The sequence below is a fragment of the Silene latifolia genome, chromosome X (assembly GCF_048544455.1).
Source record: "Silene latifolia isolate original U9 population chromosome X, ASM4854445v1, whole genome shotgun sequence".
Taxonomy (NCBI): domain Eukaryota; kingdom Viridiplantae; phylum Streptophyta; class Magnoliopsida; order Caryophyllales; family Caryophyllaceae; genus Silene; species Silene latifolia.
In genome coordinates, this window is record NC_133537.1 from 101532027 (window position 1) to 101549408 (window position 17382).

The 17382-nt window shown below is 36.3% G+C and overlaps 1 long non-coding RNA gene across 2 annotated transcripts in view; it reads left to right on the plus strand.

Moving 5' to 3' along the window:
- Positions 1-16053, plus strand: part of LOC141623490 (uncharacterized) — a 30619-nt gene extending 14566 nt beyond the window's left edge. The window contains exon 8 of one of the 2 annotated variants that reach the window (XR_012533414.1): positions 15332-16053. This is a non-coding gene — a long non-coding RNA (uncharacterized LOC141623490). The remainder of the gene's footprint in view (positions 1-15331) is intronic. The other variant, XR_012533415.1, reaches the window with a different exon arrangement.
- Positions 16054-17382: the final 1329 nt, after the last annotated feature.

Genomic DNA, 17382 nt, shown 5'->3' on the forward strand with positions numbered 1-17382 from the left:
AAGTGAGTATTCGGGAAAGGAGGGCCTCCGAGACAAGGCCCTCTCAAATTGGAGGAAGTTTGCCTCGGTGTCTACCGTGGCACAAACAAAATTCCTTGATGAAAACCTTCTTATCGAGTTGGGAATGCTTCCCATAACTCATATGCTTTTAGAAAAGGTCGGACTTGAGGCCTATATTCATGTTGCCGCACCCACCCGAAGGGGTGTCACCTATGAGTTTTTGTCATCGTTGGAAAAAGTAAAATTGGGGAGGGACAAGGTCCCGGGAATCAAATTCCGGGCATGCCGCCTCACCCATACATTGTCATATGATGAGGTTCGTGAGGCCTTACATATTACCAAGGCCCCCGTGAAGGAAAAACTTGATAAAGCATTGATGAGTACTTTTTGGAACGAAATGACGGGTGACTTACGCCACGGGAACTCAAACAATACCACCATCCCCAACCCGGTCCTACGCCTCCTTAGCCGTCATATCAACACAAATTTCTTGGTCATGACCGAACCCACCAAAATGCAATACCAACAAATACAAACTCTTTGGTCAATGACCCCGGAAGGGAGGGGAGTGCCGGATTGGGTGGAATTGTTTGTGAGTGGGTGCCTTGAATTGCAAAAGAACCCCAAGGGTACCATTTTTATTGGTGGTATGATCGACTTAATCGTGCAAAAGACGGGTGTGTCATTTCCACCCAATGCTTACCCTCTTGATGGTAGTGGTCTCATAGACTATCATTACTTGAAGCACTCAAAAGTGATTGAGGTGGTTGACAAGACCGCTCCCTTGGTCATTTGGTGCATGGGTGGACTAAATTCCAAGCACTACATGTATCTACCCCGTCCCTCCGACTCACCACCTTTGGGTTGGGGGAGTGCGAAAGATTTCTTCATGCCCCCCGATGATGATTTTGTGTACCTTTGGGTTGATAGAGCCCAAGTAGTTGAGCCGGAAGAGGATGAGGGAGGAGAGCAACCGCAAGTGGGGGGGGGGGGGGGCTTTAACTTTTGGTGACATGCCTCATAGTGATGCACCATTTGATGAACCCATGCCTAATGCCCCCTATGATGAGCCACATTTCACTCCTCCCCATATGCAACAACAACAACAACAACAACCACAATATCCTTTTCCGGGCCACCAATTCGACTACCCGGGTTTTCAATCATGGCAAACCAACATTACCAACCGAGTTTCAAGCATTGAATCTACCCTCTCCCAAATGCAATTAACGGAGAATGCTCGGTGGGGAATCACCGAAAACCGCTACCACCATTATCAAGAAGATTTGGATGAGTTGCGTTATACTTCAAATGCAACTTTTGATATGGTGGCCGCGATGAACGCTCAATTCATGCAACAATTCCCCACCCAATACCAAGGGTATAGTGCGACTCGGGTTGCGGAAACAAGAGCCGAAAGGGCTAGGATGAGAAGTAGAAGAGAAGCAAGAAGAAGAGGAGGACCTCCCGACTTTGGAGGTGCCTCAAGCTTACACTCTTGAGTGAGTTTAGGTGTAGTGTTTACCTCACACTTTGGGGACAAAGTGAAGATTTAAGTGTGGGGTGGACATGAGTTGATATCATGTATATTTTGTGATATATTTCAATTCCATGCATTGTATTTCAATTCAAAAAAAAAAAAAAAAAAAAAAAAAAAAAAAAAAAAAAAAAAAAAAGAAAAAGAAAGAAAAGAAAACCCGGCTAGGATGAAAACCCGAAAGGGCATCCTAGGCAAAAATGGGAAAGTGGCCGAGGTCGGAGTGAAAACCCGAAAGGGCGCTCCGGGCAAAATGAAGAAAAGAGTGCGAGCCACGAGAGTAGAGGTGAGGAAAAGAGCTAAACCGAAAACCCGAAAGGGCGGTTTAGGCAAAATGAGAGAATTAGGAAAAATTAAAAAATCATGTGACCTCTTTGAAGCCTTGAAATCATGTCACATACTTGACTTGAAGGAAATGTAGATTCATATACATGTTAACATACTCTTATATGTCTAAATAATTTGTCATAAAATTAAAACGGATCTTATGCATGCAAACAATGATATAAATAGAGGAGAAATCATGTCCTTACAAAATGGATTTCGGCTATTAGGGCACAAGAGAGATCACCTATCTCTTCTTGTTCTTGAGCTATTCCAATGGAAGAACAAAGATCTAAGTGTAAGATCTCTCCCTATGCTTTATACCCAAGGCTTCTCTTAATTAAATTAATATTACAAATACTAGTTATAATATTAATCAAGGTAGAAAAATGGAACCAAAATATTTATAAACTCTTATATTATTTCGGTTTTTAGAGAGATAAAAGGGAGGATTTTATTTCTCTCTAAAACTCTAATTTTTGAGAAGTCAATTAGAATGAATACCCACTAAAACATTTTAGTGTTATTGGGTAAAATTATAAGAAAAACAATGATCACATTTTGCTTCCCAAAACCGTGTAAGAGGAGCTTTAGGGTGAGCCAATGCATGGAGAAATTGTTCTTCACAAGGAACAATAGGCTTGCATGGCTAGGTTGCTTTTTAATCATTGTGTTTTCCACTAATCACAAACAACTTATAATTAGCTAAACACCTTCTAATTTTTCGGCCCTTTACATAATATGGTGTCCATATTATTTTTGTCAATTGTCTATATGTTACATGTCACATGTCACATATATTTGTTATGTAATTTTTAACTTATTAAAAATCAACGTATTAATAAAAATACGTCACATACAAAATCGACTTTAGTAATATCATAATTACTAGTACCAAAATATTTTACCAATTATAAATCACAATCGATTGCATTTATAACAATTCATTCAATTTAATTGCTACATTAAACAATTATTTCATCCGAGTAATGATACAATTCAATTACTCAGACCGTACCTTATTTAATCACATTTCAATATGATACGTAAATTTTACTTCCAAAATCGTCCGTCAATTTTCAAGTAATTTAATTAACTCGTAACATTATACGATTAATTAAATAATCAATTAAGAGTATTGCCCTTTAGGTATGACCTAGGGGGTCAACTGATCACCACCGTCACACGACAGTAATGTCAAACTCTAGTCAGCCAATCATTACCGATATATGTTGACCAGTTGACAGTAACAAAATTACTTCCCAATTGTATTCATTTTAATGAGACTTAAACATGTGATCATCATGATCAACAGTCGTGATCGCATTATTGTCGGAGGACACATATTCCAACAATCTCCCACTTGTCCTCGACAAGTGTGCGTCACCAATTCTCTTGTCCTATTACTATCTCCCACTCAATGCAAGGTGTCTTTCAGGTCGTACTTGCAAGTGATCATATCGAGAGTGGTTTCCTCGATCTGGAGAATAACTGATTGACCGGATTTATCCACTCTGGATACCTTCCGAGCGTGGCCACGCATTTCGAGTTCATTACTCCTCGAGTGGCCCTGAGATATTGTTATAACCCTGACAAGGGGTGGACAATTCCTATCGCACTCATTCCCTTCGACTAGCCACAGCCATCATAACCCAAAATATGCCCATTTGACCCCATTTACGAAGGTCGTAGTAACACAAATCAAAGTTAATCAAATCGTGCCATCTTAGGAGAATAGTCTTTAGTCAAAAGAATCGACTCATTTGAATACTATAGTAGCTCTCGCCACGACCAGGCTATATAAATTTACCAGAACTCTATAAGCGGTCATTAGGCCCGACAAAATGTTCCTAACAGTCTGCCTATGTGATCGACTAGTCATCTCACATGACTCTATGGCACTTGAACTTGCCATCAATCGCCTCACACTCTAGTCACTTCGAGACGTCACCTCATATAAGTAACTATGGGCAAAAACAATGTTAATCCATGTTCACTTTAACGGGGTTCAATTGTCTCTACAACCCGTTTGGATATAACAATGTACAGGGTGAGTTAAGAATAACTCATACGACAAATGTCGACATCACACTCGGGTAGTCAATATCATATTGCAACCTTGTGATGTTTATCATAAGTGTAAACACTTATTGATTGCAATAGAAGTTTAACATCCCATGTGTCCATGTGTTCAAACTTCTTACACTTGCATTTTCCTTCACATTCATGTTCTCTCTCATAGCATGAATCTTACCAAGTACACATCAAGGTTCTCGACCTTGGTTTTGGTTCTTTAACTTGAAAGAACTTTCTTATCGATCATCTCATAACGAACGAATTTGCGATGAATAATACAACTTGTACTGATCAAGTGTTCCATCCACACACAATGCACTAGGTATATGTTTTGTAGAATCTTGTAACAATTTACAAGATTATTCAACTTAGCACTTCTCACAAGTCCTAGCTTTACTAGGAAAGATTGTTTTTGAATAACCTCTTATTCAACCAAGCATCTTTCCAAAGCTTCTCATTTCTCTTTCTAGCTCGAAAGTTTTAGGATTCTCATAAATCCTTACCTGTGTTCGGATTTCATATATATGTGCAACCTATTGTCACATAATCGAGTATTCCGTCAAACACCGAAATCGCTCATCGGATTCTACTCGAGAATTCATGACGTTTCTATTATGGCTCACCAACCAATCATCATGCTCTTATGCATATGATTCAAAATTGGACATGTACATGATTATTCTAATGGCGGAAACATTAGTTACTAATAATCATGAGATCAACCGTTCTCAGGTTCAATGAACTACCATGACTGCTAATGGTAATCCCATTTTCATTCATATGAATAACCTATGTAAATGTTGATACGATGTGTATCTCTTTAATACTAATCCAACGTCCCATGATGTAATTGGATTCATCATTGTCCATTTTCATCCAGAATTGAAAACTCAAAAGCTTCTTTATGAAAGAAGGTATTAGCTCGTCATTCTTTAATGAGTGATGAGTTTTAAACATTCAAGGATGATAGCTCCCACTAAATTCCATGTCTTCACATGAAATTTTCCTAACTCCCACTCAATTCAACATATTTCGAAATTGACTTCTCAATCGAAATTTGTCAAGAATATTAATATAAATTGCTTTGCCAAGTTACTAGGATAAAACCATATATGTTCCCATCATATCCTTTCAAAATGCCTATTTTGAAGTGGTCTCATCTCAACCTTACAGAAAGAGATTTTAAATCTCTAACACACTCATGTCATAATGATGTGTAGCAATGTCATTATTCAGATATAAACAATATCTAGAATACATCCTTCGGAATACTCTTTCGGAAGGAGGATTAACCATTTCATAGCGAGGTTAAGCAATGACATTTGCGTGGTTAAAACGTTGGCTATTGAAGATATCGGAATATCAATCTTTGCAACTTGATTTTGATAATAACTAGTATGTTACTTTGATTCATTTAGGCTCTTAAGTAAATCTCAAGGTTGAAACTATTGGTCAAATGTTTCATAAACTTAGTCAAAAACTTGTTGAGACTTTACATTAGTCATTTTTCTTCCAAAACCTTCTTTTGGTCTCCTCGTGTAGTTATCTTGAGAATATACTCTTATGATTACTACCATAGATCTCATCTATTCGGCATACTATGTAAATAGATATACCTTTATTCAAATCATTCTCTCTTGCGTAGATCTTCATTTACACAAGTACACAATTTTATCTTGACTTGTGTGTTGTGTCCTTATTTTTCTCCCACTCTATCTTTAAAATGAATACACTAAACATTCAAAGATAGCATATGAGACACAAATTAATGATGTTGAAGTATAAGGAGAACTATCTCATAGATAGACTAATAGTTATTGATTTCATATGTGTACTTGGTGATTGACATACCTTTAAGAGAGTTCATAGACTCAAAATCACTTTATAAATGATCATACACAAGCCTTAAGCATGTGGACATATAATGAAACCCGTCATTATAATTGTCTATTGGATCACTTTTAAGTGAATTATCTTATGTTTCAAAACGCAAGCATTTAAGGATGAAATTTTAGAACATAAGGATAAATGATAAAACGGGTGACTTGGGTTGCAAACCAAGTCACCATCATCCAAAATACAAACCATTATCCAAAATACCTTTCCATGTCGAACACGGAAACTTAAAGTTCTAAAATTCAAAACATAACTTAAAATAAGACAATGAAAAACAAAGCTCCATAAAAGCTATCCTTAGCTTCTCCATGGTATCTCATGCTTGTTTTTCTTTTCCCTTGTCTTTGCTTGGTGGAGGCCCTATTTACAATAAAAAGGAGATACATTATCACAACTTTGCATCATATTACCATAGTTGAATTTGAAACATAAAAGAAGGATAGTCATTTACCTACTGGAGTAATTCTTCCAGCTTTGATATCACCAAGGTATTTGGAACAATTTCTTTTCCAATGCCCCATGCCATTACAATAATGGCACTTATCAAGAGGACCCTTCTTGACTTTGGAGGTGCTAGCTTCACAAGACTTAGTTTTGGTGAATGTGGGAGCTTGCTTCTTGCCCTTTCTCCCATTCTTCTTGAACTTCCCCTTACTCTTTGTGCTTATATTGAGCACATCCTTGGGAGGGTTCACATTTAACCCCATGTCCCTCTCGGCTTGCACAAGTAACTTGTGCAACTCCTCAAGAGACACGTCCTTGTCTTGCATGTTGAAATTCACCCGGAATTGCACATATGCCTTGACTTTGGACAAGGAGTGTAGAATCCTATCTACGATGAGTTCTTTGGGGATTTCAACCTTTTGAATTTTCAAGGTCTCGACAAGCTCCATGAGTTTGAGCACATGAGGGCTAACCTTTTGGCCCTCTTTGAAGTCGAGATCAAAGAATGCCGCGGCCGCCTCATATTGGATGATCCGCGGAGTTTGTGAAAACATGGTCACAAGTTTGGAGTAAATCTCATTAGCATTGCCCATTTTGAAGGCTCTCCTTTGGAGGTCCGCCTCCATCGCAAATATTAAGACATTTTTCATTGCGGCGGACTCCTTTTGGTAAGTCTCATAGGCTTCCCTCGTGGCCGCGGTGGACCTAGTGGAGGGTTCGGGTGGAGAGGCCTCGGTAAGGTAACGAAGCTTGTCGTCACCTTTGGCGGCTAATTTGAGTTGGGCATCCCACTCGGAGAAATTTGACCCATTCTTTTCAAGTTTACATCGATCCATAAAGGATCGGAGCCAAGATGAAGTAGCGAGTGGTGTAGCATTAGGAGTTGGTGTTGATGTTGCCATTTGTTATGAAAAAGAAGTGGTCTACAAAACAAAATATAAGGAGTAAAACAATTGTCGTTTTAATTATACTCGTAAAAATGTATGATTTAAACAAGTTTTACGCATTTTTCTAGTGACCTCTACCCAACTAGATAAATGATTCCAAGACCCAAATTCATATCGACTTAGGCACGGTGGGGCCGATACATCCTTCATCAATATAACTCGGTGGATTAACGTTTAATCGATTCTACTTTTAGAACTCTTGGTCGATAATATTACATTAACTATTATCTATAGCCCAAAACACATCGACAAGGGCACGGTGGGGCCGATACATCCCTTATCAAATACTTTTGTTGAGTTCAATACAAATTTCGAATAAATGTGTCCATGATCCAAACCCACATTAACTTGGGCACGGTGTGGCCGATACATCCCTCATCAACATGAATTCGGTGGATTAACATTCATCACCCACTTCCCCTACGTAACAAGGTTTGTACCCGGTGGGGCCGAGCGCACTCCCTCGCGAAATAGGTTTTCATGGTTTCTACTATTTGGTAAGGCTATGTCTCAATTGATAGTTTTAGCGAGAGGTCATGTCAATTTATTATCTATCACGTTTTAAGTGAACTAAAGCGGTGAACTACGATAATTTTAATTGACACGGTCGATAAACTCGATAAAAGAAGACAATGCATGTTTTAGTTATGGCGATTTAGCGATGCATGTGACATAAAATAAAATGCAAGTATAAAATAAATAAATCCTAGTATGGCCTTCCTAAAAATAGAAAAACTATTAATCTATTACATATTCGGAAACCAACTCCATTGGTCCCTTGAACTTCGGTTGTGGCACGCATCTCGAGGTAACACCGTCTTTATGTATCGCCATTCTTGAAGTAATCCGTCTTTAGGAACTCCGGAATGAATAAAATTACATAATAAATTACATAATTTCCTATTATACATTTGTAACTAAAATAAAATAAATCTATTAAATTACAAAACGGTGATACGAGATCACAATAAAAATTACAACCGAATCGATATTCCCATATATTTCGGGAAATACCAATTAAAATCTAAGGCCATACTAAGTAAAATACATAATTCAAAAATTACATAAATTAAAATTATGACAATCATAAAGAAAAATGCAGCATTATAATATGTATGAACATGCTCAATTTTTATGCTAAATCGCCTTTAATTAGCCAATATCATATATTACTCGGTTTTTACGGATTTGCGTGATCTCAACATTTTATAATCACAAAAATGCATAAACTCATATTTATGCATAAGTTAATTACCCTAACCTTTTAGGACTCAAAATTTAGTCTTCACTAATAATTTTGACCATAATTAACTTTTATTTACAAAATTGTTCATAAATGGACCAAAAATTACAAAAATAAGCTATTAAACTTCAAATAAATCCAAAAATTTCAAATAAATTCAAAATTTGAAATTTAAATTCATGAACATTCTGGAAAAATTCCATGACACTCATAATGTTCAAAATCTTAGGTTAAAAATTTCGAAATTTTTCCGGAAAAACAATGTTGCGGTTTATCAATTTTAATAAAATAATCATAAAAAACAAGGGAAAAATTATTTTCATTAACTTTTCAATTTTAGATCTGAAAAATATAATACAATGCAACATTAAACGTTTTTCCTAAGTCATAGATTATGTTTTATTAATTTTCCACTAATAATGTCACTATTTATGCTATTTTTCTTCAAAAATTCATAAATCATGCAAAAGGACTTCTTTATAGCCAATTATTTTACACACATCTTGTAAAATTGCATGTGACAACATATTAATTTTCTATGACCAGATTCGAAATTTAACTCATATTAACCTATTTTTCTCTTAAATCTGAATTTAATAATGAAAAATTCATTTTTCGAGCATAACAAGTCCAAAAATTATGAAAATTTACAGGTTATCTCAAAATAATATATGTGACAACATATCCAAAAATCAACTTAAAATTCGAAGTATAGCTAATTTTCGACCAAAAATGACATTTTTACTCATAAAATCACATTTAAATGCCATTATAGTAAATTATGAACAATAAAATCCGAAAAATTAACCAAAATATCCTAAAACATTTTAGGACCAGAAATATTAACATGCATGTAATAATTTCGTGATATATCATAATAACACAAATTTTTACAAGTTTTATTTGTTATTCATATAACTCGGAAAAACTTTTAACCAATTTGCATGCAAACAACCGTGGCTCTTGATACCGATTGAAGGAAATGTAGATTCATATACATGTTAACATACTCTTATATGTCTAAATAATTTGTCATAAAATTAAAACGGATCTTATGCATGCAAACAATGATATAAATAGAGGAGAAATCATGTCCTTACAAAATGGATTTCGGCTATTAGGGCACAAGAGAGATCACCTATCTCTTCTTGTTCTTGAGCTATTCCAATGGAAGAACAAAGATCTAAGTGTAAGATCTCTCCCTATGCTTTATACCCAAGGCTTCTCTTAATTAAATTAATATTACAAATACTAGTTATAATATTAATCAAGGTAGAAAAATGGAACCAAAATATTTATAAACTCTTATATTATTTCGGTTTTTAGAGAGATAAAAGGGAGGATTTTATTTCTCTCTAAAACTCTAATTTTTGAGAAGTCAATTAGAATGAATACCCACTAAAACATTTTAGTGTTATTGGGTAAAATTATAAGAAAAACAATGATCACATTTTGCTTCCCAAAACCGTGTAAGAGGAGCTTTAGGGTGAGCCAATGCATGGAGAAATTGTTCTTCACAAGGAACAATAGGCTTGCATGGCTAGGTTGCTTTTTAATCATTGTGTTTTCCACTAATCACAAACAACTTATAATTAGCTAAACACCTTCTAATTTTTCGGCCCTTTACATAATATGGTGTCCATATTATTTTTGTCAATTGTCTATATGTTACATGTCACATGTCACATATATTTGTTATGTAATTTTTAACTTATTAAAAATCAACGTATTAATAAAAATACGTCACATACAAAATCGACTTTAGTAATATCATAATTACTAGTACCAAAATATTTTACCAATTATAAATCACAACTGATTGCATTTATAACAATTCATTCAATTTAATTGCTACATTAAACAATTATTTCATCCGAGTAATGATACAATTCAATTACTCAGACCGTACCTTATTTAATCACATTTCAATATGATACGTAAATTTTACTTCCAAAATCGTCCGTCAATTTTCAAGTAATTTAATTAACTCGTAACATTATACGATTAATTAAATAATCAATTAAGAGTATTGCCCTTTAGGTATGACCTAGGGGTCAATCGATCACCACCGTTACACGACAAGTAATGTCAAACTCTAGTCACCCAATCATTACCGATATATGTTGACCGGTTGATGAGAACAAAATTACTTCCCAATTGTATTCATTTTAATGAGACTTAAACATGTGATCATCATGATCAACAGTCGTGATCGCATTATTGTCGGAGGACACATATTCCAACATGACTATTTCCATTGAAGTTGGTGACATAAGTGGTGGAGCTCTAGAAGGCCGGAAGGGTAGGATAGTGATATGCCAAGACTAGGAGGGGGATTTGGAAGCTTACTTTGTTACTAGTGCTTGGTATACTTGAAGCATGGGATTGTGTTGACTTGTATTGTACTTTGTTGGGAAGTTGTGTTTTGATTGATGAGTTGTGGAGTTGTTGTGAATTGTTGAAGAATGGAGGTGTTTTGAGGTTGCCAAATTGGTTGAAAGGAGATGCTTTAGTGACCATGGTGGCCTAGTTTTACCAAGTGGAGTGATAAGGGGGAGTAATAAGGAGGAAGTGTTGAGTTTTGGGAATGATGTATTGGTGAAATTGGTGGACTTAGGACCATCTTAGTTGAGGGATGACATAAGGAAGGGGCGTGAGAGAAGAGAGGTTCATATTGGTGGTTTTTGGGTCACTTAGTCATTTATTGGAGCTATGAAGGAAAGTGACCATGAGCTTAGTTGAGGGATGATATAAGAAGGAAGAAGTGAGGTGAAGAGAGGGGATTAGGAGTGCCCATACTTCTTGGCCTAGGTGGTGAGTAGTTTTATTCTAGTTTGCTCGGGACGAGCAAAGGGCTAAGTGTGGGGTGTTTGATGAGCTCCCATTTCTACTACTTATTGGCACTATTTTGAGCTCATTTGGTAACATTTAGGGGTGGTTTGTGACGATTTTTACATTGTTTGACCAATTCCGAGTGCTTTGCCATTTAGCATGGTTCAAGTGGAGATCAAGAAGCCAATAGATAGAAGAGGAATGTCCGAGGAAGAGCCAAGGATAGGCTTGAAGAAACGCACCAAGGAGGCCTTCCAAAGGAGCAAAAGAATCAAGAAAGAGAGGCGGACTACAGGAGCAAACTCGCACCGTGCGAGTTTTCCAGACTCAGAACTCGCACGGTGCGATTTTTCTGGGTTTGACAGTTTTTGATTAGCGTTTGTATTACGGGCCTGTCTTTTGTTAAGCCCATAAGTTTTAGGTTACGGGATGTTATAAATACAATGTTTTCAGTTAGGTTAATCATCTCTTGTCACTTTTTATTAATCAAGGTTGTAATTTGGGAATTTCATCTTTAAATTGGGTATTAGATCTAATTATGGAGAACTAATCTCCAATCTTAATCCGGCTCAAGGCTTAAACTTTGGTTGTAAGATCCTTTAATCCTTCTTTAATTTTAATTATCATTGTTAATCCTTTTGTGTTTATTGATTGAATTTTGGAATCCTTGTTTATGTTGAGTAATTAAGTGTGATTTCCTTGTTGCTTAATTAATCAAGTTCCTTAATTTATTGTTGTTGAGATTATTAAGTGTGATTTCCTTGTAATTTCATCTTTGCAACACCTTGTTATTAAGTTAATGAATGTGATTTCTTCTTGGCTTAATTAGCAAGTAAAGGATTAACTTGTAATTGGGCATTAATTGTGATTTCATTGTGTCTAATTACTCCTATTGAATCTCTTGTGCTCATATCTTCTTATTAATTTGTCCAATGTATGTGATTTCTACTTGGTAGAATTGATAAGTTGGGTTATTTGATTAAGTGTGATTTCCTTGTCATTTGGCCATTATTAAGGAGATTTAGAAGATTTATCTTCACAATAGGGTGATAATATATAATTGAAGGATTAATTGAAGGATTTTGTCAACTAAAGTGCCTAGCTTTGAGTCGGGTTAAGTCTTCCCTAATATTGATTAATTTCCATCTTAAATTCTTGGTTGTTTGCTTGTTCTACACTCTTGTTTGAATTCCCTTGCTTTGGTTACAATTGAAAACTCAACTCAAAAACCCCCCCTTTTTATTTACTTGTTGTTATTGTTGTCACAATTGTTCTAAGTACTCTTTTAATTTCACTATTGCAAAACCCATCTTCTCTTGGGTTCGATCCCTAGCTTGCTATTATACTAGTTTATAATTAGTGCTAATTAGTGTGTTTAGTGGTATATAAATTGTTAATTTGGCCGTCTTTTAGTGCGACATTTTAGGCGTGTCACTGGCTCTTTTGTCAGGCCACTTGTGCACGATATCAAATTTTGGTTGGTGTGCCACATACTGGCCTATAATTTAAAGGTTTTCCTGTGTACTATGCGGATGTTTTTGCTGTGCAGAGGACCTTTGCATATTACTTTTTTTTTTTTTTTTTTTTTGGCAGCTGTAAAATAAGGTACACCTAACTATCCATAGACTTACATGCAAGACCATGTGCTGTTTTATTAAACGATCTAGGAATAAAACTAATAGCTAAACAATGAAAAAAGGCGGCAGTCTCCAAAACATCCTTTAGTAGCGCTTTAAGGAGATGATGCGTACGTTCGATCCCAGCCAGCTGGTAGACAATGGAAATGCAGCCCGTAGAGATCTCTAAGTGTCGTATGCCTTGTTGTTGAGCCCATAACATAACCGTTAACACCCCTAATCCCTCAGCCTGTAAAGGTGATTCCGCTCTAATCTTTCTTACCTCACTGCAACATCTTTGCCCATTCCCTAGTATACCCTCCCAACCAATCCCCGCTTTCTCAATCCCCCTCCACCCAGCATCCACCATAACCCTTACATAGTCACAATTTCTTATTTCACCCACAATACAAACCGGATTACTATCTCTGATCCACAGCGCACTATCAGTTCTTGATATACCGGAGGGAACCATTGTAGTGAGTACTTCCTTATCATTCGCCTTCATCGCTTGATCTGCCGTCCCAACCAAGTGCGCCCATAAATTATAAAACATTAGTGGATGGAAGGTCAGACCTTGAAAGAGTATTTTATTTCGAATACTCCATAGGCACCAAATCATTGCCAAAAACCGCATCACCCGAGCATCTCCACCTTCCAAATTTCCTAAATACGAAATCCATTCAATTATCCATTTCGTAATACCCAAATGTGAGCCCAATTCAGCATGTATTCCGAGCTCTGAACAAGCCCATAATCTTCGTGACACAGGACAGTCACGAAATAAATGTTCCATAGTTTCCATGCTCCCATCATTTGTCAAACATAGCTTGCAATTTGCGACAATCCCAATATTTCTTTTCCTAAAATTTTCTCCTACCGAAAGGGTATTTGTAACAATTTTCCAGACCAGTATTTTCCATGTTTGAGGCCCCGGCAATTTCCATAACCTTCGCCTGCAAAACAAGCGTAAATCCTCCCCTATTCTTGCCTTGTCTTTTTCCGATCCTCGTCGATCCATAAAATCCTCAAATATAACACCATAGCCACTCTTTACACTATACTCACCATCATTGCAATGAAGCCAATACACCTCATCCCTTATTTGCGAATTGCAAAAAGGCTTAGATAAAATTAAGTGTGCACTTTCTTCCTCAAAAATTTGTCTGACAAAAGCTTCATTCCAAGCTCTTCTCCCATCAGCCATACTCATAGTCAAGTCCTTAATCATCATGTTCCTCATCTCCACGAATTCCGCTTTGCATATTACTTAGTTGTTCATGAAAGGTCCTTTGCATATGTTGGCCGGCAGTTGGTTGATATATGGCTATTGGCCAATATGTTGATCCTAGGCTGATGATGTATAGCCGCCATGATCATACTTAAACCACTGGTCTCCTATGACCAATAAAAGGAAGCTGCAGCAAATTATGCCATTGTCCATGCTACCACATTATAGAATGCTACTGCAATTAGCGATCATGAGTGACACCACAAGCTAATACGATGCATCTTGCGGATTTCCATCACTTGTGGATATCCATGTATGCGGGGTATGATTATGAATTAACAACAACCAAACTCATCACAAGGAGTAAAATCTTATGACGCATGAGCCTTTTTGTTTATGGTCTTGTTTCCTCTTCAATTATTTGCCACAGTAAACATTGTGTTACTTCCTGATATCATGTACTCTCTCTGTCAAAAGCCGAGTGTCTCAGTCCCATATTTTTTTGGGAGGAATTTTTAGTTTGTAGAGCACTTGGATTTGAAGGGAGGGATATCTGTCTATATTATATCTCAGAAACGTTTTTTTGTTTTCAAGCATGTTGATAAGAATGAACAAAACCAGAACGGTGTTGCTGGTGCCTGGTGGTGTAATTGTTTAGACTACATAATCAGCCTGGGAGGCACAAGTTCAAATCCTATCAAGAATATTGCGTGCTTTATTTTTATTAAAAGTACTTGGCAAGTACTCCATGTTTATTTTGAATAAGACCTACCTCCTGTTTGGATGGAGGGACTTGGAGGGTGAAGGAGGGGTACATATTCTTTGTTAGAGGGATTTGTAGGGAACGGAAAATCTAGGGATCTATTAAGCAGATTATAATCCTTTAAAAATAGGAAAATTTGGAAAGAAAATGACATTAGGACATCCCCCCTCCTCACCCACCGGTCCCCTCCCTCCACTTCCCTTCCTTCCGTAATTTGTATTCAATCAATGGGATGGCGTTGTTTTATTGTGTGTTTCTATACAGAAGAATTAAGAATATTCATGTAGTTAGTCATGTTTTGGTTGCTCTTGTTATTCATCCTATATATAGGAGTGTACAATACATTGCTTTCTCTTTAATTTATCTGGTTCCATAGCTAAGCATCTGGACTAAACTTTGTTGCTTTTGATGTATAATCTTAGGTGGACAGGAAGCTAATGATATCGAGTTGTTTGCTGCAGCATGTTATGCTGCTAAAGTGAATAAGAGGTGGTTGAGTTTGAGTCAAAAATGGAGTGATGAATTAGTGGGTTTTGATTCATCAAAATTATACGTGCATTTTTTTTATGTGACTCATATTTGCACACATTTAGCCCCCGAACTAGCCTCGTTCCTATGCTTTCTTGCATGCATTAGGGTCGTTTCTTATCTTTAGCTTCCTACTTTGCATATTCTTTGAGGTTTTGTGTCCTTGGTAGGAGATGAATGTTAACCTTGCATATATTGAGCAAAACGGAGCTAAATGGATCGCATCTAATGACCAAGCAACAAAGAGGAGACCAATACTAAAGGCCTAAGTCAATAAAACATGTATTTGGGCAATGATGAATGACCCCCAAGGCTCCTCAACGTTCCCCACTGATCTTGAGGCAGCCAATTAAAGAAGAAGCCAATTAAAGAAGAAGCCAAACTGACCTATGAGACGGACGTCCCAAGCACGGCCCGAGCGTCCTGAAGAGCAAGACGGGCGTCCCAAGACTCAGCCCGAGCGTCCCACAAGCAGGACGGGTGGATTCCTTTACAGCATGGGCGTCCAACAGGGGTAGGTCGAGCGTCTCCTTAAGGGACTTGCAAAGCATTAATCTTCATCTTAGGGACTTAATCCTCATTTAAGCCCTTAGTTATTCTAATACTTGTAATTAGTATAAATTGTTGGGAAATGTGTCCTCAACAATAGTGCGATCACATGATTTAAATATCATTATTAAATCTCATTTCAAGAATACGGAAGGGATGATACATTACATATATATAGTCAACTGGTCCACACATATCGGTAATGATTGGCTGGCTAGAGTTTGACATTCTTGTCGTGCGACTGACGGTGGTGATCGATTGATCCCTTGAGGTCACACCTAAAGGACGATTCCCTTAATTGAAAAGGTTAATTAGTTGTATACCGATACAGATTAATTAATTCCTTAAAATTGAACAATTCGATTTGTGAGAAAGAGAATATTGATATCTTATTGTAATGGGATTAAATAAGATTTATTTTAGTAATAAAATGCTTTGTTGCTAAAATTATTTATTGTTTGAGAAACAATAAAGATAAGAATGAATGGTTAATTATAATTACAAGAAGTTGTGAATTATAACTGTATGACCCATTTTATTTAAGTGATCAAGCATCACTAGTCAATTTGTTGAATGTAATTTAATTAATTTATAAAATGATATTTATGTGATAAATATGCATTTAATTAATTAGTAACATGTATCATACTACATGTGACATATTGTGTGACAAATGACAAATTGACAAAAATAAAATGGTAGTCCATTTTATACATAATGGACCGAAAATAGTGGGTGTGTTAGTGGGTTTTGGTTGTTTTATTTTATTTGATAAAATAAACATCATGATGACTACTCTTGACTAGCCTTACAACCTACTCCACTTTCTTACACACCTATATTTTTGATAAGATAAAAAGAAAAGCAATGATGCTCCTTTGGGCTAGAGTTGGGCGGCACACACACTCTTAATTGAGTAGTGTTGGTTGCTTTATTTTTCTAAAATACTACCATTCATAAAACATGCAAGATGTTCATGTAGAATTTCCTCTCTTCTCTCTCTTCCATCTTCATCAAAAAGGATGAGATTTTAATCTAAATTGTTCATATAAATTACTAAGATTACTAGAAGTAGTATATGAGTATTAGTAATAGATTTTAAGGTAAACTACAATACAAACATCTAGTACATGTTTATTTGTGGGATTAAGGGATTGTCTTGGGTGCTACTAATTGGAGGGCTTCTAATTTGAAGTCAAGAATGTTCATCCATTAATGGAAAGCTCAAGAACTAACAAGAAGGAGATCTTGTTAGTGCCCATTATGACCGAAATCTTTATGGTGAGAAAATGTTTTCTTATCTTATTTTATTAATGTTTGCATGCATAAAATCCACATTTAATTTTATGACAAATTAATTTTAACATATATGAGTATGTTAGTATGTATATAGATC